The sequence below is a fragment of the Chlamydotis macqueenii genome, chromosome 15, assembly GCF_036417535.1.
Source record: "Chlamydotis macqueenii isolate bChlMac1 chromosome 15, bChlMac1.mat, whole genome shotgun sequence".
In the NCBI taxonomy this organism is placed as follows: domain Eukaryota; kingdom Metazoa; phylum Chordata; class Aves; order Otidiformes; family Otididae; genus Chlamydotis; species Chlamydotis macqueenii.
In genome coordinates, this window is record NC_141570.1 from 15,747,092 (window position 1) to 15,773,119 (window position 26,028).

The window sequence follows — 26,028 nt, forward strand, 5'->3', positions numbered from 1 at the left end:
TGTTCTATAACTCGCATCGTAAAAAATTTTTTCCTAATTTCTAATCTAAATCTACCCCCCTCTATTTTAAAACCATTACCTCTCGTCCTATCGCAACAGGCCCTACTGAACAGCCTTTCCCCATCTTTCTTGTAGGCCCCCTTGAGGTACTGGAAGACCGCTATCAGGTCTCCCCGGAGCCTCCTCTTCTCCAGGCTGAGCAGCCCCAGCTCTCTCAGCCTGTCCTCATAAGAGAGGTGCTCCAGCCCTTTTATCATCTTCGTGGCCCTCCTCTGGACCTTCTCCAACTGGTCCATGTCCTTCTTGTGTTGGGGGCTCCAGAACTGGACACAGTACTCCAGGTGGGGTCTCACCAGGGCAGAGTAGAGGGGGAGAATCACCTCCCTCGACCTGCTGGCCACGCTTCTCTTGATGCAGCCCAGGATGCGGCTGGCCTTCTGGGCCGCAAGGGCGCATTGCCTGCTCATGTTAAGCTTCTCATCCACCAGCACTCCCAAGTCCTTCTCCTCAGGGCTGCTCTCAATCCATTCCCCACCCAGCCTGTATTTGTGCCTGGGATTGCCATGACCCAGGTGCAGGACCTTGCACTTGGCCTGGTTGAACTTCATGAGGTTGGCACGGGCCCACCTCTCCAGCCTGTCCAGGTCCCTCTGGATGGCATCCCTCCCTTCCAGCGTGTCGACGGCACCACACAACTTGGTGTCGTCGGCGAACTTGCTGAGGGTGCACTCTATCCCACTGTCCATGTCGCCGACAAAGATGTTGAACAGGGCCGGGCCCAGCATGGACCCCTGAGGGACGCCACTGGTGACCGGTCTCCACTTGGACATTGAGCCGTTGACCACCACTCTCTGAGTGCGGCCATCCAGCCAACTCCTTATCCACCGAGTGGTCCGTCCGTCAAACCCATGTCTCTCCAGTTTAGAGAGAAGGATGTCATGCGGGACAGTGTCAAAAGCTTTGCACAAGTCCAGGTAGATGATGTCAGTTGCTCGTCCCTTGTCCACCGATGCTGTCACCCCGTCATAGAAGGCCACCAAATTGGTCAGGCACGATCTGCCCTTGGTGAAGCCATGTTGGCTGTCACCAACCACCTCCTTGCTCTCCATGTGCCTTAGCATGGTTTCCAGGAGAATCTGCTCCATGACCTTGCCAGGCACAGAGGTGAGGCTGACCGGCCTGTAGTTACCCGGGTCTTCCTTATTCCCCTTTTTAAAAACTGGGGTTATGTTCCCCCTCTTCCAGTCATCGGGGACCTCACCAGACCGCCACGACTTCTCAAATACGATAGCCAGTGGCTTGGCAACTTCATCCGCCAGTTCCCTCAGGACCCGCGGATGGATCTCATCAGGACCCATGGACTTGTGCACCTTCAGGTTCCTCAGATGATCCCGAACCTGCTCTTCGAGTACAGTGGGCAGTTCTTCATTCTCGCAGTCCCTGCTTGCACCTTCTACAGCTTGGGTGGTGGGACAGGAACTCTTGTCGGTGAAGACTGAGGCAAAACAGTCATTGAGAACCTCAGCCTTCTCCATGTCCTGGGTAACCAGGACACCAGTTCCCTTCCGGAGGGGGCCTACATTTTCCCTGGACTTTCTTTTGTCCCCTACGTACCTATAAAAGCTCTTCTTGTTACATTTTATATCCCTGGCCAGATTCAGTTCTGCCAGGGCTTTGGCCTTCCTTACCTTATCCCTGGCCACTCGCGCAGCCTCTTTGTAGACCTCCCAGGCTACCTGTCCCCACTTCCACCCTCTATAGGCTTCCTTTTTCAGTTTCAGTTGGTCCAGGAGCTCCTTGCTCATCCACGCCGGCCTCCTGGCCTTTTTGCCCGACATGTTTTTCACTGGGATGCACCTCTGCTGAGCTTGGAGGAGGTGCTCCTTGAATATGGACCAACTTTCCTGGGCCCCTCTTCCCTCCAGGGCCGCCTCCCATGGCACTTGGCCCATCAGGTCCCTGAAGAGGCCGAAGTCCGCCTTCCTGAAGTCTAGGGCAGGGACCTTGCCGTGTAGTTTCCTTGCTGCCCCGTGGATCTTGAACTCCACCATGTCATGGTCGCTGCAGCCAAGGCTGTCCTTCAGTTTCACGTCCCCCACCAGCCCCTCCCTGTTGGTGAGCACAAGGTCGAGCATGGCACCCCTGCTTGTCGGCTCCTCTATCGCCTGCAGGAGGAAGTTCTAGTCCACGCATTCCAGGAACCTCCTGGACTGCCTGTGCCCTGCCGTGTTGTCTCTCCAACAGATGTCAGGGTGGTTGAAGTCCCCCATGAGGACCAGGGCCTGTGACCGTGAGGCTGCTCCTATCTGCCTATAGAGCACTTCATCTGCTCTGTCCTCCTGGCCAGGCGGCCTGTAACAGACCCCCACCGTAACGTCTCCTGTCCGTCCCCATCCTCTAATCTTGACCCATAAGCTCTCTGTCAGCTCCTCCTCCATCCCCAGGTGGAGCTCCACGCACTCCAGCCGGTTGCTGACGTAGAGAGCGACACCCCCTCCTCGTCTCCCCTTCCTGTCTTTTCTAAAAAGCCTATACCCTTCCATGTTGACGCTCCAGTCGTATGTGTCAGTTTTTAAAACTGGAAAAGCTTAGCAAAGGTGTCCTACTTTTCCAGCTCTAGCTGCATGTTTCTTCAGCAGTCCCTCCTGCCATGAGTCTTCTCAAATGTCTCCCAGCATGTGTCCCCTGAAGTGGCTCCTTCCCTAGCAGCTGATGCTCTCCATACGCATGTCTGAGCCCACGTGCTGTGTGCTCCTCTGCCTGGCTGGAGTTCTGGCATGTGGTGACTTGCTTACGCTGATGTCAGAGCCGTTTGGACCCACCAGTGACTGGTGGCCCTGCAAGATATGACCAACATACATGTTAACTGATTGGGCGCCCATATGTCAACTATTTGGGCATTCATGTGTAGACCACCTGAGCACCCATACATCCACTCATTAATCACTTACGCAAGAGCTAATATGCTGCTCATATGTGAACTAGCTAGGGACTCAAACATGACCTGCTTGGGCGCTCGTGCATGAATGTGGTAAACCGTGCAATTTATGCCCAGTACCCTGATAATTATTTCTTAAGTAAGTTGTGCTGTATCTCATACCAGTTACTTTTTCTCAAATACTGATTTCTATCTAGGGGGACTGGAGAAGAGACTAGGCTTTCTGTCTACCAAAAGAAGGCACGCAATTTTGTCCTACCTGACAATGGCCTGCTGGGCCGTTGTTTTCCTCATGTTCAGTTAAGTACCCAAACCCTAGGCAACCAGCTGTAGGTGGCCCTGTTTGAGCAGTGGGGTTGGACCCGATGACTGCCGGAGGTCCCTTCCAGCCTCAACTGTTCTGTGACTGTGATAATGCGTCCTCTGAGATGTAAAGCAACTTCAAGTTGTATAATGGTTTTGTAATATTACAGTTACATAAAACTACTATTAAAAGATATAGTTGCTTTACATCATTAAAAAGAATGCATGTTAAGTGCTTGCTGTTATTTTTTGAAGTACATTGTTGATGATACAGACTTTGTGGCAATGAGTGTTGCAGGCAGAGCGGTTGTTCAGGTTCTGTTGGTATCTAGCATGTGAAATTGCCAGCTGAAGGGATGTGAGTACTAAATCTAAAACTGAACGCATTTACTGTTTTGACACTTAAATTATGCTTTTGATCGCATAAGTCCACTTAACATTGAGGTTATTCATTAGTGTAGGCTTCACCTTCTTTCTCTGTTCCCTGAGTGATGGAGGTAATGGGATTCGTTCTAACGTTATTTAAGTGTTGTTATAAGTCAGAGGTGTGTCAAGTGGAGTTAATGATGCTGTGCTTGTACAAGTGAAGTGAGAATCAGTAAATTGAGTATAGGAAAAATGCTGTGGGCTAGGAGAGCAAAGACTGAAAAGCAGGAAAAATCTTGGTTATGAGAATGTAAAATTAAAAAAATGTATCGTGTAAGGAAATATCATATGAGCTAGGTCCTCTGTTTTTTCTTGTTCCTAAAAATTCTCACTGTGTCCCACCTGGCTAAACTTTACTGTGCACTGCATGTCACACTAGGGCAATTTAAGATGCCCTGTTTTCAAAAAATGTATTTTAAAATATTTTCATGATGTATATAATAAAAATCGTAGCAAACTGGGCTGTCAGTGATTTCTTATTTTTTTGCCAGTGTTTGTTCAAAATTCCCAGTGCTATACCTTTTTGTAGTTAGACGTGTAAAGAGTAAAAATATTAAATTACATTGGTGAAAAAAAGGGAAAAAAATTAAAATATAATTTTAAATTATGTCTTCACATCACTTTAATATTTGCATTAAAAGATAACCAGAATCAAGTCTGCTCAAGGATCAGTGAATAACCACCTCATTTTGGAAAGATCACGGTTGTTATTTTGTGTTTTAGTGCCTTATCCGTTCTCCATGGTAGCAGGTTTTCTCATCTTCCTCTCCAAGGCATCATTGCTCTCCTTCATTATGTCTCACTTCTGCTAGGTTTTTGCTCTGCTTTTTATACATCTGCTAAGTCATTTCCCACTCTCACAATTAACACTTAATTATCTGACTACTGAGAAGAATAGTAAGATTCCAGTCCTAACCATTTTATGATTCTGTATACTCACAGTGTGTAAAATAATATTTCAACTCGTTCTGCCAATTGCTTGCATATAAATAACTTACCTGGTGGTTTCATTGCTGAGAAAACTTGATGCAATTTATTTCTCTTTGAACATGCTGTGCCATTTCTATATTACAGTTACAGTAAATCTTGCTTCATTCATCATTTTCAAATCTATGCATAAAAAGCAATAGCTGTTCCTCAGTTACTTGTAACTACCTATGAAATAAATACTGTGCAAGTCTCCTTTTTTTTTTTTTTTAATTTCCACTTAGCACACACAAAAGTGTTAGTTCTCTGTGTATTTGGAGAATGGTGGTAGTTTTTTCAGTTACTTTGGAAAATGGAAATCTAGCTGTTATATTATGAAACTCCGTAACACTTCAGTAAGATGATTTCCCAGCTGAGAATTTTAGACTGTTTTCCCTTTGTGACTGAGGTAAGGAATGATGGTAAATAACGGACATGCAGAAGACTGGATTCCTCTAAGAACTCCAGTATGTAATTTGGGCATGGTTGGTTTGTTAGGGGGTTTTTTGACTGTCTGTACATACTTAGTAGTGGAAGCTCCCTTTTACTTTATGTCTTGGATCTTGAGAGAAAATACAATTTTAAGCTTGTTTGAGTAAGCGGAGGCTTCTGTGCCACCGTAAGCATGAACCTCTGTGGAGGGGCAGTGAGCTGGCAGGTTCACCGACAGCCCAGTGTGGCTGTGTGACAGCCTGGTTTTCAGATGGTATACAAAGGTACGTGGACCTGTGTTTCATTCCTGAGGAGGAAATGTAAGATTCAGCATTAGCTCCAAGTCCTAGACCTGGTAGGACACTCTGGAGACAGGTCCATGCTTTTCACCATGATGGGATTGTGCAGTGGATCTTATGGATGGAGTGGAATTGCTGCTTTGGCACTAGGAGGGTTTTGGTCTAATGACAGACCTGTGCATTGCAGCTATAAAGATTAGCACTAATGGAAGAATCAACACAAATTAGTTAGTTTATATAGTACACCTTTAAGAAGTACTGTAAAAAAAAAAAAGATTAAGTGATTTTTGGGTACAATTTTCTGAAATTGTGAATTTCTTTTTTATATATAAGCTCTTCAGTCATATCTTGGTGGACTGATTTTATCAGATTTTATAATTTAACCTGAGATATTTTGGTAGGAATTGTCCAAGGAAAACTCCAGAGATGCAGCAAGTGACATCCAGTTGTGGTATCATTTGATATGTTTCACCGTGACTTTGGGTTAGACGTGGAATTAAAGCTGTGTCCATGAATATAATTTTTGAAGGAAGAAAACTGTGTGAGGCTTAGCACTGTGATCAGTTTCCACCAAGAATAATGGCATCACTAATTCTTTCCTACGTTAACCTTTTGTGATTTTTGCATTGTCTGTTGTACTGTTACATTTTATAGCTCAACATCGTATATTCTTTAAAATATCTAATAGGATGTAGATATTAGAAGGAAATAGCAGTGCATTGTAATTATTGAAAGATTATCCAAATAACCTGCTTGAAGAACATGACGTGTAAGGTAAATATATCTAATGGTTTTATATTCACTTTCTAATGACTTTGTTTCCCCAGGCACATAAAATTTTCCATGAGGAAAAAAAAAAAGTAAAGTACAGATATTCTGGCAAATTATTTTTTACATTTGGAAATCTAGTGTGGGTGAGACAGTTTCTTTTATAGTTTTTTTTTTTTAAATCAAGTCAGTCATAATTATTTATAGAAGCATTCTAAATTACTTTGCCAGATTATGAATAAGTGTTCTGGCTAGGAATCTGTTTAAAAAAATAAACAGATAATTACTTGTGAGAAGAAACATTTTTATGATGTTAAATTAAAAGAATAATAGTTTTACATTCAAAACAGTTTTGCAAACTGTTTCACTTACTTGCAAACCATGCTTTTTTTTTTCCTAGAAGGTTTAAGAATCCAGCTGTGAGAGAAAAATGATTGCAAGGTGTCAAAATAATTTAATTTTTCCTTAAAAAACAAAGTGTTATCCACTTCAACTTCTCTCATATTTGGAGGATCTTGTAGTCGCTTGCATAAGTAGTACATGAAAAAATGTGATACTAGTGGGTTGTTTTTAACTATTCATTATTTATGACGTCCAGAGAAAAATACTTACAAATTATTGTTTCAGGGTATTTCTTGTAGCTATACTATTTTGTTCAAAGGATTTACTCATACTGGTTTAATTCCAATATGAAAAGTTAAGGATCCTGTTGTTCTAACTTAAATTTTTTGAAAAGTTACTGCATATCTTTATATGTATATACACATATATAGGACAAGTATATTGATTGAAAAGGTACCTTATTTGTTTAATAGTAGCTTATGATGTGTGCCAAACTTTTATTGTCTTAGCAATATTTTCTTATTTCACCTTTATTGCATGTGGACTGTGTTCCGGCAGATAATTCTGTCCTCCAGGTGTGTTGTGTTTGATGGATACTCTGTCAGGTATTTATCTGGCAAGGGCTGCTTACAGGAGTAGGTGTCTGTGAGAGCCTAAGTGACCCCTCAGGGTTGTTTTGTTCCATTTAGAAAGACTGTTTTACGTGAACAAGTGTTACACGTGGAGACTTGCCACTTCTGTGCCCAAAAATATGCATTTGTAAATGTGCGTAATAATACTTTCAAATAAGTTTTTGAAGACAAATTTCATATTATATATTTTTCGGTCCATTAAGAATAAAAGAATAATTCCTGTCCCTAGGGAAGAGTTAGGTGTGGGGTCCCTCCTCCACTACCTTGCCAAGTGCTGATAAAGTATCGCTCTGGGATTTCTCAGCAGAAGACACAGTACTGATTCCCAGAATGACTACTCTTCCGTATAAAGCACAAAATTCAACTTACTGAAATGGTTAAAATTTTCCACCCTGTAACTGGGTTTTTTGGGTTGTTTTGTTTTGTTTTTTTTTTTTTGTATTGTTTATATAGCAAATGTCCTTTTTGTCAGTTGTAGTACAAAATGCAAGACAAGGTGGGAGTACAGTTAATAGAAACTCAGCTAAGTGTTCCAACTTTAAAAGAATTCCTGTGGAATTGTAACTGGAATTACAACTCCAGTTTGTGGCCTTAAAAGTCATTTTGTTAGTAGGCAAGAATACATATTTTTCCCCATCTTCTGAAGCTAGGAAAAAAAAAATTGTCTTCACAAAATTATTTAGGGAGGTTAAAGCACTTTTTAGAAATATGAAGCCAGAGATTTAACTCGCTGCTCAGGACAGACTTTTTTCTGGCTGTGAAAGTTTTTGCTTCCAGCTGCAGTGTGTTCCAGGGTAAAATGGGCCAGCTAGGAAAGTGCGGGAACAAAATATAAACTGAGTTTTGTCAGGGAGGTGGTACGTGGTTATATTGAGCCTTAACCTGGGGAGCGGATAGATCCGGTAGTTGGATTGTATGTGAATTTGGAGCCTGAGAAACGACTTGGTAGCATCTCTAAGTGACAGGCGGCCAGGCTTAGCCGTGACACCTGCCCACCTCGCACTTTTATCCCGGTCTGTTTGGCCACAATGCTCTCCACAGATTCAACAGGGTGAAATACTTCTTTCAGGAGACAGCCTAAATTAGTAGGGAAGCAGGTATTTATCCAAACGGTAAAGGTAGCCTTATATTTAACTGACATGTAACATATTACAAGATATCTTCTTGTGCGTGTTGAGAGGTGGTGACAGCGGTCAGAAAGAAATATGTATGTAAAATGGGAAAAATCCTGTCCTGACTTAAACAGACCAGTATATAAAATTAACAGGAAGTCAGAAAGATTAACTCTTTCATCAGAGTTGTTACTGTGATGCAAGAATCTTTCTTTCTTTTTCTGAAGCCTTGTAGCAGTACTAGAAATCTAACAGTCAACCTTTTTAAAATGACACTTCAGTATAGGTTACACTACGTTAGCGGCAGACCTTTGCAATGTGTTTTCTACCCTGAGGGAGGGCAAAATTTCCCTGTGCTGAAACAAGAGATTTTTGCTTTTTGTATTTTGTCTATGAATAAAGTAGAAGAGTTAGGATAATCTAGAGAAGGTTAACACAATTTGTCCTGCACGCTTCTGAAACCAGACTACTGACCTGTGGGTAATGGTTTTGAGGGATTTTGCTTTATTTTGTTGGAAACAGCAAAGTAAGATTCTCACTTTGCCTCATTCACCAAGATCTTAACAGCGTTCAGTGTTTGGAGATAGAATCTATACATCAGACTGAAAATGGTCCTGCTTGCTTGAGAATTAATTATTCTGTTCCCATACTGTATGTCCTCAATGTTGCAATAAATTATGACAGGGCAATTGGTTTTCCCATTCTGTTTTTCTCTTTTTTGGCTGTCAGTAATATGATCATCCACTTACATAATGAGATCCTGACTCAGCTGGATCTTCTAAGTGGATTTAAATAGACCTTCTCCTTATAGAGCACTCCCTGAAGAAAGCTAAAAGGCTTTTTACGTGTTTTAAATGACAGGTTCTATTAGAAACAAAATTAGAATACCTAGGTTTTTGAATAGTAGACACAGAGCAAATAAGTAATAAATAAAAAGAGTTTATATACAACTCTTCTCCTACCTGCTGTGTCCTTTGAGGCAGGTCCTTGCTTACAGACTTCGTTTTTGCTGGTGACTTGGGAAGCTGTGGCAAACTATGCCATGTTCTCTTTAGCCCCTGTGAAGTTTTCTGGTCACCCCCTTGGCTGTTCTGCCTGCTTCCTACTCATTGCTATGTTTTTTTCTGACTTGGAGTGGCCAGTTTCGTTCTATCACCTTGTGCCTACCCATTCTGACCTTGGGAACCGTTTCCCCAGTGAGCACACTTGGTAGCACCCAAAGGAAGGACCACTCTTTCCTGTTCTGCAGGGGACTGCCACTTAATCCCATAACTTTCTTTAAAGTAACATAAATTGTAAACCACAACGTATTTTTTTTTCTGTACTTCTAAAATCAAGATCTACACTGAAAAACATACCGTATTTTCATGAACACCGTTCATTTCCATGAACACCATTCCAGTACCAGTGGGGCTTCACTTCCAGGAGTGTTCTCTTAACTGTAATCCTTAAATGTTGTGTGCATGTTACACAGTCATATTTTCAGGGGAATAAATTGACCAAGCTATCCTATTTTAAACTTTGCGTACCATTTTGTACTGAGGCTTGGGCTGTTGTTTGTTGTTATCGTCATATGACAGTGGAAGAGCTGAACCCAGCTCTCTGGGACAGCTTGCCTTTTAATTTCCGTGGTGTGTACCAATATGACCTTTATCATGTGTAAGAACTCTCTGATTGTATCGAAAGGATACATTTCAAACATGTTCTTCATTTTCTTTTTCAGATTATGTGTAGCGATGCTGTGCCCTGTTAAAACTGCCCTGTTTCCCTCATAAGACATTCTTTCAGTGGTGGATTAAATGTTTCACAATTCATAATTTGTATATATCTGTTTAAGTATATTGGTCTCCTCTGGGAAGAAGAGAATTATAGAACTATTAGGTGATACTATGAAGTTGTGGTTGTAACTCCGAAATTTCACAGAATCAATGAAATACTATGAAATTTGTTAATTATGACTGCCACTGGTACTTCATCTTTATTTCACTTTTGACAAAAGTCATTCTTCATTCACTTTTATTCGTGTAAGCATCAAATAAAATAGACAAAAAACTGTTAAGTAAAAATGGTGATTTTCGTGTGGCTGTTGAACAGGCAAAGACCTTTATAACGTGTTAAATATCAGTCTGTCACGTACTTATCTGTAAGCAGTTTGAATAATGCATTAAGACAGGAGGATTGGTGTAAGACATGAACTTGTTGCAATGCACAGAATTTTAGTTTTAAAAAGCAGGATGGTACAGAATCACAAAGAATCAGTGTGGTGCTTGCTTCATGGTTACAAATCACTGTTGGAAGGGGAGAAAAATATCTGTACTCTGTCCACTGCGGAGAAAGCAGGGTTACATGTGGTTTGCTATGCTCTACTGTGCACCAAGGAGGAGAACACTCCCCTTACCTTGTTCCTCAGAGGTGATGTGTGCTCCCAGCAGAACTGTTGAACCGTAGCCCTCTGTACCTGGTGAGAGATAATTTATATTTTGTCCAGGTGGAGATACATGGCACATAGCCATATATGACACGCATAGCCATTTTGTTCTGCCTTCTCATTGACCACAGAATTACTTTATTCTAATAAGTTTAACATAGTTCAAGTCCTTTTACATGAAAATGAAATTAAAATTCTTTACTTCTTTCAAATGAAATAATTTATCCTCATTTTGTTTGTGTAGGTAAGTTTCTGAATAACGTAGACTCATCAGTGGAGAGATTCCTGTTTTGATATGAATAAAACTCACTGAAACTCCCCAGCATAGTGATTCACTACAGTCTAGGATTTTCTCTTTCTGCAGTGAGAATTACCTTGGTACAGCGTTCACCTCCTCATTTGTATCATCTGCTCAGCTTTTAGCTTTTGTTAAGGAAATGTTTTCCTTACTCTGCTAAAAGAAAGTGGGATTATTTTGAACTCTTAACCGGTTTCCAGTCTTTTCTGTGGCTGATTTATTTGTTTTGCCTTGCTGGGTTTCCTGCTGCTGTGAATAAAATAGATCCTAAGTTCCATGGGAAAAATAATTTACTGTTTCTTTGTAAGTCTGTCAGAGTTATGGCATGTTTTTAGGATAGTTTCCCCCATCTCCTGTGAAATTTTGCTAGTGTTGCCATGTAGAACTCACTGGCGCACTGTGAGAGTGGATGGTAAATGTCCGAGGCTTGATCTGCTCTTCAGGAAATGTTAACAATGCAGTAACAGTAGTGATCTGATAAATGATTTGTTGTTGGGATGTTACTGTACATTGGCAGAGGAATCCTGTCTGCTACAAATGGTGATTCTTTAGCACTAGATCTGATTTGCTCTTACATCACTGATGGAACAAACAGATTTTATACTTACCTGGTTGATTTGCCATTCTTGTTTCCAGGGTCTTGTGCTTCTCCATTGCAGGTACAGGTAGAGTCTGCAGAGTTTCTAACCACCTGCTGTACAGACTCATCACCATGCTTACAGTTAATCCCACAGGAGTATTCCCAGAATAATTGTGTTTTAAAACATGGTTCTCTTACACTTAACACCATAAAAGAAAATAGAACTGTTTCTGTCAGATGTCTGCTTTAGGTCTGCGTGCCAACTGAACTGAACCGTAATACAGAGCTCCACATTTCTGATCACCAGTGACTGTACCCTGTTTTCTCTTGAAAAAACCACCCAAACCAAGCAACCAAACACCCCTCCAAAAAAAGCCAACCAACCAAACCATCCCCCCCAAAAAAAAAAAAAACAACCAACCAACCAAAAAAACTACCAACAAACCAAACATTGTATTGCTTTTCCATCAGTGTTCACACAGACTTGATTTCTCTGAGAGTATTTGTATATGTGTTGCGTGTTCATGCCCAGGTGTTGGCCATGGGGGGCTGCATGTATTGGCCCCAGGGCAGGACACAGCAAACCCCAGGGTCAGGGAAGGAAGGAAGGAAGGAAGGGGAAGACGTGCTCCAGGTGCCGAAGCAGAGATTCCCCTGGAGCCCATGGGGAAATGATGGCGGATCAGGTATTTCTTTGCAGTCCATGGAGGACCTCACATGAGAACGGGCAGATACTTCTTGACACAACTATGGCCTGTGGGGAGCCCATACCAAAACAGATTTTCCTGGCAGGAGCCACAGCTTGTGGAGAACCATGCAGGAGCAGATTTTTTTCCCTGAAGGACTGCAGCCCATGGAAAGTGCCCGCGCTGGAGCAGGGTAATGTGCGAGGAGGAAGCAGCGGTGGAGAGGACGGACCACAACACCCCATTCCCCATCTCCTTACACTGAATGAAGTTGAGCCTGGAAGAGGGGGTGAGGGAGGAGGTGTTGTTTTAATTTTGGTTTTGTTTATCAATATCCAAATCTGTTTTAATTGGCAATAAACTGAATTTATTTTCCCAAAGTGTGCTTTGCCTGTGATTGCAATTAGTAAGTGATCTCCCTGTCTTTATCTCAATCCTTGAGCTTTTGCATCTTATTTTCTTCCCTTTTATTGTTAGGGAGGATAGTGAGTGAGTGGGTAGATGTTTGGCTGCTGGACAAGGTTAACCCATCCTAGTCTGCTCTCAAAACATTTGAATTCAGGTATAGGAGAAGATACAGGTGACAAGAATCAGACCCCATTACTTTTTCTGTGTGTGTATATAAATGTATATCTCTCCAAGTATGTCCTTTTCTTTCTACAAACAAGGGGCTTTACTAATCGTTATTGCAGGGTACTTTTCATTGGTTGCCTGCTCTCTGAAGAACTTTCCTTATACATGATACATGTTGTGGTAAAGGAATTGGTGAGTCCTTCAAGGTAGGAATCTGAGTTTACACATATGCTTTTTTTTTTTAGTCTGTCCTAATATAAATAAATGAGACATTTATCTTTAGTTTATCTATAATCTCTATGAAGGACCTTGTTTTGTCCCAGAAATACTCTTTTATTGAACTGACAGATACAGGTAACATCACTGCAGACAACAGAATATCCTTTGCCTTGGAGGCCTAACAGAGACATCAGGGGTTTTTTTCAGGTGGTTCACATTCAGAATCAAGCATGGATGATCAATGTTTCAACCATGTTTTTATCATTGAAGTAATTTACATTTAAGAAGACAGTATTTCCCTCAGCTATTAATAATTCATCACAAGGAAGCAGAGTACTGGAGTATTGATTACATATCTGCAAGCTTTTGTGTAGTAAAGTATTCCTCTGGATTTAGCTTGATGTGAACTTTCCATAGGAAGTTTGGCAGTTTTTCTTTCCTTCCCCTCCTCACCCAGTCTTTTTTTTTTTTTTTTTTTTTTTTTTTTTTTTTTTTTGGTGTTAATACAAAAACAGTCCACGCAACTGAGTAGCATGTGTCATTCTTCTTAGCTAATTTGGTTGAACAGATTGCTGCCTATATTTCTATGTACAGTTAACACTCTCTTGGTTTGGAGCTTTCTTTAACAGTTTGAAAAATAAAACAAAAATGGTGGAACAACAGTTGTCTGTTTCCAAAAGTAATGATGTACAAAGTATTAGCAGTCAAAGATATCTTCATGGAAAGGTTGTGAGATATAAATATCAAGATGTATAACAATTTACTGGCTATTAATGAGTTCTGCTTCCTAAATGTAGTATTTAATCAAACGTCTTGCTGAAATGAGACAGTAACAATTAGATTTGTCATGATTAAAGTTTACATAACTTAGAGTTTACATGGCATTTATGATACAAATGTATGGGCATATAACTATGCCTTGTCTTCTGATTTTAGCAATTCCAATTAGAATATTTTTAATTACAGTTTTTACTAATTCATTATCATCTGCCACAAATAATGGATATCTCTAAATTGATTTACATGATAAGGAATTTTTTTTACTTATGCAGGTAGAACCTACTTATTAATCTTATTTGTCCCAGGTCTCATTTGAAGCTTTTTTTTTGCTTGCTTGCTTGTAGCAGCGGAAAACTTCTTATATATGATTCTCTCTCTTCTTTTGTCCTAACTGGGATAACACATTTTAGACTTATATTTTGTCAAGCAGGTGACATAGTAAGTATGAAAAGTAACTTTCCAGGAAACAGATTTAGAAAAAAAAAACAGGAATATCTCAAATTTTTAATCTATTTGTACACTGTTTCTAAATTCTAAGTTAATTTAAGATGTAGTTGGCAAATCTGCTAGATAAAAAGTTAAATGAAAACTCTTTATGAAATGTGCATGTGCTACAGCTCATTGTTACAGGTTAGTAGTGTGTGCTCAGTATCATACTGAGCATAGTAATTTGACTATAAATATGCACTTGGGCTCTTTGAAGTTGTATCTAAATGTATACATAGATATTGATACGTAATAATGAAAATTCAGCTGTTATAAGTGATGTTTGCCATGTGCAGAATATTTTAAAAATTATAATCTGTCGTGGTATTTTTATATGTTTTCAACAAAAGTATCCTTGAGTGTTCTGCTCCATGGTGTTTTTAGTATTGTTCAGATGAGACTGAATGGAGAAGCTGTGTAAGAACAAGATCTTTCAAGTTCACTTTAAAATTCACCATCTGCAGGCGTTTCGTCTGTATCAGTGGATTACTTGAATGTTAACAGAAGGTGAAGATAAATGGGGCAAATAGCAAAGATAAATTAATATTGTTCAGTCATGGAATTAGAATGTTTAAGTGTGCAAAACCATTTTTATAATTTCACCCATCATATAGATAATGCATAGCACGTAAGCCAAACAGCTGTCACCTAGCAATATTCTTACCCGAAACAGGGGGTTCCACAGAAACTCGTAGTTTCTTCAGAGTATTTTTTCTTTTCGTTTTTTTTTTTTTTTTTTTTTTGTCCTATCTTTGCTTCTCAGTGTACTAGAGGCATTCATATGGAATGCAGAAGAAATAACCTAGATGTTTCAGTGTCTGCACAGGGCGTAGCTGAATTGATATTTTGTGCAAACCTGGTTTAATTCTCTCGAATCGTCTTCTGCGTTAAGGTTGTGTTCTGGGGCTACAATGGAACCATACCTTGATCTGAAAATGGTTGTGCAGTGTCTTTGTTGGATATCATCACTAGTCATGAGAAACATCTGTACTCTTGTGGAAACCATGATACAATGGAAGAATGTAATTTTTTTCCTCTAGTAGTACATTACTCGTCCTCGATCTTATTGCAGAGCTGTCTAAGGCCAAGCTAACCTGATTTGGAATGAGGAAATTTGAAAAAAAAATAGTACTTGTGAGGTAGATAACTTTGAAAATGAGAAGGAAAAAACTACTTCACATAGAAACATATTATTACTGTAAACATCAGGAACCAGAGGGATAAAAGCTGAGGAATATATGAGGCAGATTATGCATTTGCACAGCAAATTCCTATTCTAAGAATCTGAACATACCGACAAAAACAACCAAGCTGATGACATAGCTGGAAGGAATGTTGAGCACACAGAAAAGTTATCAGCTTTATGTCATGTAAACTTGAACTTCCTATCCTATTTTGATGCAAGATCTGCTGCCTCCTTAAGAAAACATTTTTACGGTGATGCACCACTGAAACAACAAATGTTTTAGAAAGATTCTTATTTTCATGTAGTGCTAGCAGAAAACCTTACTGTAATTAAAGAAACTGTTGATTTTATTGTTAATGGGAATGTTATAGTCAGCTATAAAAGTAGGAAAATACCTTGTGAAAAACAGGTGAGTACTGACTGACACCGAAACTGCTTTAATGTTGATTTTAGTAGTTAATATTAACATTTTAATTCTGCTTTATCCTTTCTCCTGTTCACATGATTCAGTGAACTCTGTATTCTTTACAATACAGTTAAAAGCAGAGGATTTTTTTTTCCCAGTGAAGTGCGTATGTCTATTTGCACACAAAATTTGTGTTGACCAAATTAATATGCAAGTAGCCATTTTTGGCATAAAGGTTTCCTTTCTCTGCTCTAGCAAGCGAATAACGTTTGTCTTCCTCAAAGTAACTTCTCTGACGTTAGAGTACCAGAGCATAAGTTCTAGTTGACCATTTTCAGATATTTCTCTAATTCAGTCACTTTTTTGAATTCCTAGAAGATGTCATCCTAAGTAGAAGCAGGTTTAGGTTGTTACACCAGAAACGTAGAAATCAAAACATACTTTGAACAGGCCTTCATACATGCTTACTTAAAAGTTTAAAGACATTATTTGGATTTTTGTTATTTGTCTCTGAACAGTGTCAATTAAATTACCTTCTAATATTTTGCAAATTTTACTGTGTACAACTTAAGGGCAGGTTTTGTCATCAGGAATTTCTACAGATGCTGGAGGATAAAAGGATAAGAGTAAAATTGTATGGCAGCTCCCAGCAAAATACATCAAAGCATTTTTCAAACTTTAATGAACTAAATCAAGCTAAAATAAATGGTGAAATTAAGCAATGTAGGAATGGAACAATTTTCAACTTGCTAGAAAGCCCCAGAAAAGTAAAAGGAATAATATGTATTTTCTTTACAGCTTCAGCAACACCAGCTGCTCTAGTTTGCGAATTAACTTTATATTCAACATTTTGTCATGTACATTAGGTGTTATAATGCATGAAATGAATACATAGTCACATACCAGTGGCTGCAGTTCCCGGTAATGATCGACAATACTGCCTCTAGCTAGCTAACACTTTTTCCTGTGAAATATTTTCTGCATGACCACATCACATGGCAGCAGGCAGCAATGGAATTTATGAACTAGCTGGAGCTATGGGTGCTAGTGAGGAAGCAAGAGAAAAAGATGTATTTAAAAAAAAAAAGGCGGGGTGGGTGGAGAAATCTAAAGAAAAGTAGCCAACCAGAAAAGAAGTCAGTATGTCACCTAGGCTTTTCAAACTAGCAGCTTAATGGTAGTGCAAATTCAAGTCTGCATCTTATTTTTAAAATTTTCAGCTTTTCTTAAATATAGCTTCCAGTTCAGCATGTTTCTTTTAGCTATAAATAACTCAAACTTGACACAGAATGAAAATTTCAGCTTTATGTCAGGTTAGAACCATGATTTGTGTGCATGACTGGGAGTTAGGAATATTCAACTTGTTATTAGGTCAAGTTTTTTGCTGAAGTCAAGTCAATAAGTATGATTCTTCTACAGAAAGAGACCTGAATGTTTCTCTTGAGTTGCAGTGGCTTGAAATGAGTCTTCTTTTGTCTCCCAGGAGCATTTATCTAGCTATTCTTCCCCCACACTACTACAATACTTATGCACCATATGTTGCAGTGGGTTGCAAATGAATATATTAATTGAAAACCAGTAAGGAAAACATAAAAACATTTTTTTCAGGCCTCTGTACCTGCGTCACTGTCATGATTTTTGAGACTTGTTCTTGAAAGCAAAACAGTTACGTGATTCCAGTATTTTTCAGATGTACGGAACGCAAGTCAATGGACTACACGCTAGTGAAATGAAGTCAAGACTCTTAACACAACCAAGAGGTAGCAGGAATGTAATCCCCCATTGTGGGGACCAATTGTAAACCGTCTTGATCTGTTAATCTCTCTACATATTAGGTTATGTAGGGACTATAAACAAAGAAATACGGGGGGGCGGGGCGCGGACACAAAACCAAAAAAAACCCAGCAGAACAAAAAAAAAAAAACCAAAAATATAGAGATATAAAGCAATTGCATGGTTGCATTTTATAAGTGGTGGCATTATTGTGAAAAATTAGAAAGAAACTTAGTATTTCTGGGACAAAGTTTGGCATTGGTGTTGAATGCAACTTCTGTGAGATAACTCAGCGTGTAGGAGCTAAGCAAGGTGTATCTCTGTTGTTATACGAAGACCCTGGTCATAGTGCTCAACACTGGCTGAGGCGTAGATCTACTTGAAAAGGACCTAGAGGTCTTGGTCGATGGCAAGACAAACATGAGCCAGCAGTGTGCTCTACCTGCAAAGGGGGCCTGCAGTATCCTGGGCCGCATTATCAGGAGCAAAGCCAGTATCACAGAGTGGTGGAGGTTGGAAGGACCCTCTGGGGGACATCTGCTCAAGTATCCTAGAGTTAGCTGTACAGGACTATGTCCAGGCAACTTGTGAATATCTCCAAGGATGGAGATTTCAAAACTTATCTGTGAAATCTGTTCCAGTGGTCAGTCACCCTCACAGTAAAGAAATCAAGGTACTCTGGATGGCAGCATGCCTCTATGGCTGCTCCTCCCTGTTCTTTGTCATCAGCAGACTTGCAGAGGTGCACTCTACCCCTCATCCAGGCTGTGCCAGCAGGAATTTGTCATGAATGCACTCCGGGAACCTGGATTTCTTATGCCCTAGTATGTAGTCCATAGTTTTGCTTTGTAGGCACTTTGTTTTACATGAGCATGCTTGAGGAGATTCCATTTAAGCCCTGTTTTGTTGATTTATGTGTTCCCTTTTGTTCCCATCTCCCCAGGCCCTTTGCTCCTCAGCCCTGTCTATGACTCTCTCACAGGGCTGCTGGTAACTCTCTTCCTAGTTTAAGGTCTTTCTTACCAGGTCAGCCATTCTACTTGCAAAGATACCTTGGCCTGGCTTAGTGAAGTGGACTTCAACTCTCCTGAGTAAATGTTGATCCTCAGACTAGATCTGAAAATCATGGAGACTGAAGCACTGCTGCTGTTGCCTGCTCTGCAAACAATTGTTAGCACGCAGTATCAGAGCCCTCCTCCTTATACTCTTTACCCTCACTGGCAGGACTGAGGAGAATGCTGTCTGAACCCCCAAACTCCTGACCGTTGCCCCGAGACCTCTGTAGTCTGTTTAGATAGCCTCCAAATTGTCCTGGTGGTATCATTGGTGCCTAGCCAGAAAAACAGGTGGAGGTGATAGAGTAGGACAAGCTTTGGCACCTGGCAGCCCAGGTGTTTTGCTTTAAAGCAGATTGAGGAAGTGATGGTTTCCCTCTACTCAGCACTCATTTTACTTCAGCTAGAATACTGCCTCTGGTTGTGAGCCCCTCAAAACTATAAAGGAGGTAACATTTGGTGCGAAGGGTCCCTCAAGATGGCCAGGACTGCAGCACATACCACATGAGGAGATACTGAGGGAACAGGACTTCTTCAGCTTGAGGAGCAGAAGGCTTTGGGGAACCCAAGAGCAGCCTCTAAATGGGGATGAGAAGATCAGGAAGGCAGAGCATAGCTCTCCACAGGCGTGCATGGCAAGAGGACAAGGGAGGCAAGTTAAAACCCGGCAAGTTCAAACTAGTTATAAAGAAAACTCTTTCACTGTGAATACTTCAGCTTTAGAACAGCTTGCTTAGAGTTGCAGCTGTGTGATCTCCATTCTTGGAGGGTTTCAAAGAGCGTCTGGATCAAACCCTGAACAGCCGCGGTGTGATCTCATAGCTGACCATGATTTAACTGGGAGTTTAGGCTTGAACCCTCTTGAGGTTCCTTCCAACCAGAGTTATTCTGTGCTGATATGATTCTCAAGACCAAAATGCAAGCAGTAGCTGAGATTCCCTACTCATTGTGTAGGGTAAACTGAAATTCTTTAAATCCCCTTTTTGGACACAATTCAGCTTAACAAAAGTAGTGAAGTATTTGCTGGAGTTTAACTTTCACTTGAATATCTCAGGTGATTTTCTTGCCCATCTCTATGTGGCTTGAATGCTTTTTGCCTCAAGGAGGGTTGAATTTTTTAAATAGAAGGCTGAAGGGTTCAAACAAGGGGCTAAGGGAATGCTCGCAGCAGCTGAGGTTATTGGGGCACTCAGCTAGAGGTGGCTGGTTCGCATTCAAGTCCACCCGTCTGCTGGTTTACTTGCTGTTTCACTCATTTGAGCTTTGCTCAAAAGAATGTAATTTAATATTCAAAAATATATGTGTTAAAAGGAGTGGTAGGTTGGAATGCAGATGGCATGCACTATAAATATAATAAAGGCAAGTATTATTTCCAAATAATAGCCCTTTTGTAAATGCCATAGTTTCCCCTGCTTATCCTTTTTTTTTTTTAATAGAAATTAGTAAAAGCAGCAGAGTTCCATGAAAACATGGATTTGAATAACTAAATCCAAGTAAGTTTCTAAAAGTACTCAGGATATCTGTAGAAGATTAAAAATAAATCTTGATTTCTATTCTGGCCCTTCATATGAAGATGTGTGCCTTACCTTTGGCTAAGTCAACCAAGTCTTATAAAAGAACTTTCAAGTGGGTCGCATCGTTGCTAGGTTATATGAATCCAAGCTAACTTTGGCTTGTCTCATTTTAATATGGTGGATCCAAACACAGATAATTAAAAAAAAAAATTCTGAAGTTCCTTAATATCATTTAATATCACATCTATACTTGTCAGATAAATACAATGCCTGTCTCATTTTCATTCAAATAGCAATCTATCAAAATGGTCTTTTGACAGGATTTTGACTACTTCTTATAGTAATAACTAATAGTTCTTTTTTTACTGTTTCCCAGGGTGGAGAAGTATGTATGTGTGCAGATTGGGGGAGGGATAGAAATACTGAAAATAATTTCCATTTTTTTCCCATAAAATGACTCAGGAATTTTAAATCTGTCTGTTGATTTTCATATAAGATGGCAGTCTAGAAAGGCCTTTCTGTTCTGCTTTTGTTCTGTTTGTGTTTGGTTAAAGGGAAAGTGTAGGGGCACTTTTAAAAATAAAGCTGAATCTTTAATTGCTACTTGTAATAAATCTTTTAAGAATAGATGAAATTATTGATATACCTTGCACTCAAAGGGCATTTAATATTTTTGTGCTCAAGTGATAATGGGTTGAAGAAAAGGGTTGAAAAGACTGATTGCAAAACTAACAGTAAATCAATCAAATGATTCTGGTAAAATGTCTCATATCCACAGTGTGTGGTGCTTGGTTTATGACATCTTAAGATCTCAAAAGCTAATTTATTCTTCCAGTAATCAGTGTTCTGATCCATTAGTTTTTATAATGTAGAGAAATGTCACTTTTTTTTTTTTTAATGAGTGATTTGTATTTTAAAATTGCACATCTGTCAATCAAGATGAAACCAAGGGTTTGAAAAAAACTTACTGCCTTGACTGTGGGGTTATCACTGTACACTGCTGTTGGTATATGTTGTCATTCAGTGAAATTCTTAATTACACTTTATAGTTTGGGATTTTTTGTCTAATATGTAGCCTAAGCAAGTTTTTATTCAGCCATGATAATCTTTTTACTATTCCCTATGTTGATATTTTAACAGAACATGACAGACTCAGACATAAACCACCCCAAACACATCCTAGCTCTGAGGCAGAATGTATTTTGTATGAAGTGTAATTTCTTAGATATTTAGAGTAGTTATCAGCAGATCAGAAATGATCATAAAAGATTGCATCTCAGTGTTAATACAAGCAACTTAGAAGCCTCAAGGAGTTTTATCATTGAAATTGATAATATTAATGTTTTCATCTGTTATTTCTCAAATTAAAATTATTGCCAAATCACTGAATTAAGGTACATAAAAAAATCTACCAAACATAAAAATGTCCAAATAAAGACACTTGCATGTGCTTTTAAACTGTACCTATACAGCTGAGGGGGAAAAAGTGAAAGTGAATGTCTTATGGCTTTTTTTTTTTTTTTTTTTAAATGAACAGAAAAATTATCTTTCTGGTTTTACTAACTATTTGTGGGGCAGAAAATTCTAACACTGAGACCTTCTCCTGAGGTTGCTTTGTATCTTGGCATTGTAGTGTAAGGTCTGGGAGCTCAGGTGTCCCATGTGATAGTAACAGTCCTTTTCACACGGGAGCGTCAGCTGGGCTTTCTAGAAGTAAAGCCGGGAAGGAGGTAAAGCTTGAGCGGTGAGGTCAGTGCTCTACACGTCACTGGAAAAGTGAACGGGCTGTTTGTGAAGTTGTGCTGTGTGTGTTGAACGTTCTGCTTTTCATGAATTACAATCAGCGCACTCTGTCAGTGGCTAAAACCAGTTCATTCTGAAGCCAGAATCGTGTGGAATGGCTGCAGGAACATTTTGGAGCTGAAAACGTGATAGTTGTGTGTTTGAAGCTGCACTGATGAGATGGGTGTTAGATAAAGACATTATTTGAGGAGTGTAGGTGCAAACAGGTGTGTTTTGTATTCATTCAAAACCCAGGCATAAAGACAGCTTAGATCTCTGAAATGATGTTAATTATGATTTACAGTTATCTAACATTACCTTTTACCTATCTCCATGCTTTTCTTTTCTCCTGCACTTGGATATGCTTTTGCTACCATCTCCCTCTACTGTCTGTACACCCGGGTCGATAAGCACCGTTCACAACAAGTCGGGTAGCTGTGATACGTCAGAGTGTCTCTTGGTGAGACTCTGCAGTTGTAGATGTTTGTGCTGTGCCTCTGCGTGCTGTCGCTCTCGTCCTTCCCCGAGTCCCCTTAAGAGGGAGGGCAGGGGGCAGAGCAGAGCTGGGGCCGGGTTTAGAAGCAGCACCAAAGAGGTGGGGAGGGACGTGGTGAAATGTGACTGTGATTTCTTACCCAATTTCCTTGGGTGTTTGCTTTTTTTTTTTCTTTTAGGGGAAGTTATGGTTTTAGGTCTTAACAAAGTCAAAAGGAGTCAGTAATGGTTTAGGTAGGGAGGTAGGGGGATAATCTTTTGGCAGAATTTGAAAAAAAAAAAACAAAAACAAAAAAAACAAAAAACTGAAAAATGGGTAAGTTAACTTAATATGGAAAGCTAAAAAAGTAGTACCACAGCATTTTTTCCAGTAAGCTTGGCACTCTTTGCTGAGTTTTGCACTATACAGCCATTAACAGGCTGGTCAATGCATTGCTTTATGAGGCAATTATTTCAGCATACTCTATTCAAAATACACATTAGAACTTAACCTTCTGAATCCTGAAGTAGCATTTTTATCACCCAACATTAGGAAAGAGTTGGAGTCAGCAATTTTCCCTTTCTTTTTATGATCTGGTATCATTAATAAAGCATTGGGCTGGTAGCTTCTTAGAGTTTTCCAGGATAATTTGTGACACAAAAGGTGCTACTGTGATACAGTTGTCTGTTGACTTTTCAACAGCAGGGGAAACACAGAAAATGTGTAAAAATAAAAATGTGTAAGGAGGAGAAACGAGCTCTTAAAACAAATGTAGGACTGATACACAGCATATTAGGCCTGCTGCTATTGGATATGCCTAAGTAGAAATGGGAAGTTAATATGGAATTTCTAATTAGGGTCACATGCTAATGAACTCCCTCTTCATGTTAGTTTTATGCCGCTTCAGAAATTTTTTATCATATGCTTAAAAATTTATGGCTAGAAACGTTAATGAAAATGAGGCGTGAATTGGAAATTGTGCTGTTATGGAGATGAGTATGGCCGTGGCCAGTCTGATTTCTAAGGATGGATCCTTTTATTGCCCTTTTTTTTGAGGGATGAGAAATGATACAAGTAAAATTAATGACTAGACATATTCTTTGCCCTGGCTTGGCTGGTGTTATTATATTTAAAGTTTTAAAAGCTGGATTTAATAAAATTTTAAATTAATTATAAGGGGAATTTTGATCATAATTTGCAGTCTTCTATAAGAATAAAACCTGTAAATCAGTAGAAGTGTGAAATTAATACAGTAAAGTGCATATGTTTCAGTACACGTATACATGTGTGTATAAATAAAATATACAGCTCTGCATATAAGTATGGACACACCCCCCCACACATATAGGTATAGTGGACATTTTAATATCGACTTTGTTGCTAAAGGCTGTCTCCTTATCTCCTTTTCTTGCTGTTTGACAACACAATTGCTCTGAAGTTCTGTGGATGAGTGTGTGAGTGTAAACTTTCCAGAACTGGCATTTTGTTCTTGGCTATCTTGTGAGAATTTATTGGGCTTGCTGTTTAAAATGTCAAACCCCCAAACATTACCTGTTCTATTGTTTCTTTCAGTCCCACTGAAATTATCGTGCAATCTTGTATAAAATATATTGAAAACATCTGGTAGTCTGTCTCGCTGGAATTGCCTTTGGAAATAGGCTAGTAACTTTTGACAGCTTGGCTTTACAAGGATATTGATTTCACTGTGGCTTTATCGTGGAAAACTGATGAATGGTCAAAAGCTGAAAGTAATGTAAAACCCAGTTTATCGTTTTTATATGAAATGCATGTAATAAAATGAAGTAGGTTTATAAAACATAGTAAGATATGCCCTTGTGAAAACATTAGAGTTAAAACAGAATTTTGCAGCATTTTCCTGCTGTGAATTACTTGGCCTAGGGACACTAAAAAGATTTTCAGGCTTGCTAGAGATGGACAAAGAAAGGACCATACTCATTAAAAACAGTACTGTAGCTGCTAATAGCTATGTGATATTTGTGAGAAGATCAGCTTGTGTAGAGTACAGCTGTATAACTTTATAAATGGTTCCTTTTGAAATGGGCTATTAATATTGTACAGAAACCAATAGGGGAAAATATTGGTTCCTTCTTCCAATAACAAGGAAAAGCAGACAGCAGAAACACAAGTAACTGAGGAGGTATGTAATGTGGGAAGCAGGAATTGCAATTTGGATGGAGAAACATCTTTTCTGTAGAAGTGAAGAACCAAATAGAAGAACTAGCAACAGCACTGGCCATCTGTATTGCACTGGCTGCAATAAAAGAAAGTAAGGAATATACAGGCAACTAAATTGATTTCTTTCTGGAGGAAGTAATTACTTCACTGGTCAATTAAATATAAACACAATGAGAAGGTGTTGGAGTAGAAACACCTGTGTCAGTGCTGCAGAGGAGCGCATTGCTGTGCGTATGAAATCCCCTGAGGTCCCTGTTCATCTGTGGTCAGGCTGGGTCCCATTCGGCTGCAGGGGGGAGGTGAGAGGGGCGGTGCGGGGTTCTTTCTGGGTCTCAGTGAGAAAGGTCTGACAACAAATGGCTTAATAAAATGGCTGTTTTAATAGGACAGAATAAAAAGGGGAGTAGAGAGAGTGAGTACATCTTACATCCCTTCACGTGGTGGGCATCCCATGAATCTGTAGTTTTTAGATGGACCCCGGAGGGAGGTCCCACAATATGTTGCACAGATCCTCTCTGTGTAAAGAGTTTCCTTCTTTTATGGTCGTTCAGGCTATCGTATCATTTACTTTACAAACCCCAACTGCACTTACAAAGGGTGTAGAGCATGGTCATGGCCATGCCAGACACAAATCCAGCCCAGGCCTGTACCCGCTTGGGTGAGCTGTTAGGTGGCTCAGCAATGCCTCGATGTACAGCGTCACCCCATGAGGATTACAGCGTTGGAATCGAGCTGCATAAAGGCAAACGGTGGCCTCAGACAATCTCCTTGAGTGCTGAATTGCTGTAGGACAGATGCAATGAAACGAGAGTGATTACCAAGCTGTTTCTGAAGATTTAGTCGACCCTGCTCAGTTGCCAGTTCTCCAGAACTGAGGATACTTGCTATGCAGGACAAAAATGGAAGAATATATATCCTGAAACATATTGAAAGAGAAATATTAATATATTGAAGGCTAACATGTAATAGTATTAAAAATTATGAAATACTGAAATGTTTGGCAAAGGATATTGCATCTTGATTTTTGAGAAGATGGTTGAGAAAAGATAAATATCCCATTCAATTTTTATTAGTCATTTGATGCTCATTGTAATTAGCAATGTCATAATTTAATAAGTCAAACATTTTATTAAGCATCCTTGGTCCTGACTTAGTGTACTATAAGAAGTGTAGTAGCTGTATGACTGTTAACCACATGAACTTTGAAAAAAATAAGATTTTTTTTTTATCCTGCATTCAGTTTTTGGATTAATATTTCTTCTCAGCATTTTAGAGGTATGGTTATTTGAAACCTTGAAGCATGTGATAACTGTGATGAACATAATCAAGTACGTTGAGTTTGGGCTTGTAGTTGCCAGTGAGAAGCATTCCAC

The 26,028-nt window shown here is 39.7% G+C and overlaps 1 protein-coding gene across 23 annotated transcripts in view; it reads left to right on the plus strand.

The window, feature by feature from the left end:
• RBFOX1 (RNA binding fox-1 homolog 1) overlaps positions 1 to 26,028 on the plus strand; it is a 968,785-nt gene that overhangs the window by 524,934 nt on the left and 417,823 nt on the right. The window contains exon 1 of one of the 23 annotated variants that reach the window (XM_086759525.1): positions 12,956 to 12,975. The exons of the other annotated variants lie outside the window; for them this stretch is intronic. The gene's annotated coding sequence lies outside the window, so the exon portion shown is untranslated. Of the gene's footprint in view, positions 1 to 12,955; positions 12,976 to 26,028 lie in introns of those variants that run through there. 23 annotated transcript variants of the gene reach the window in all.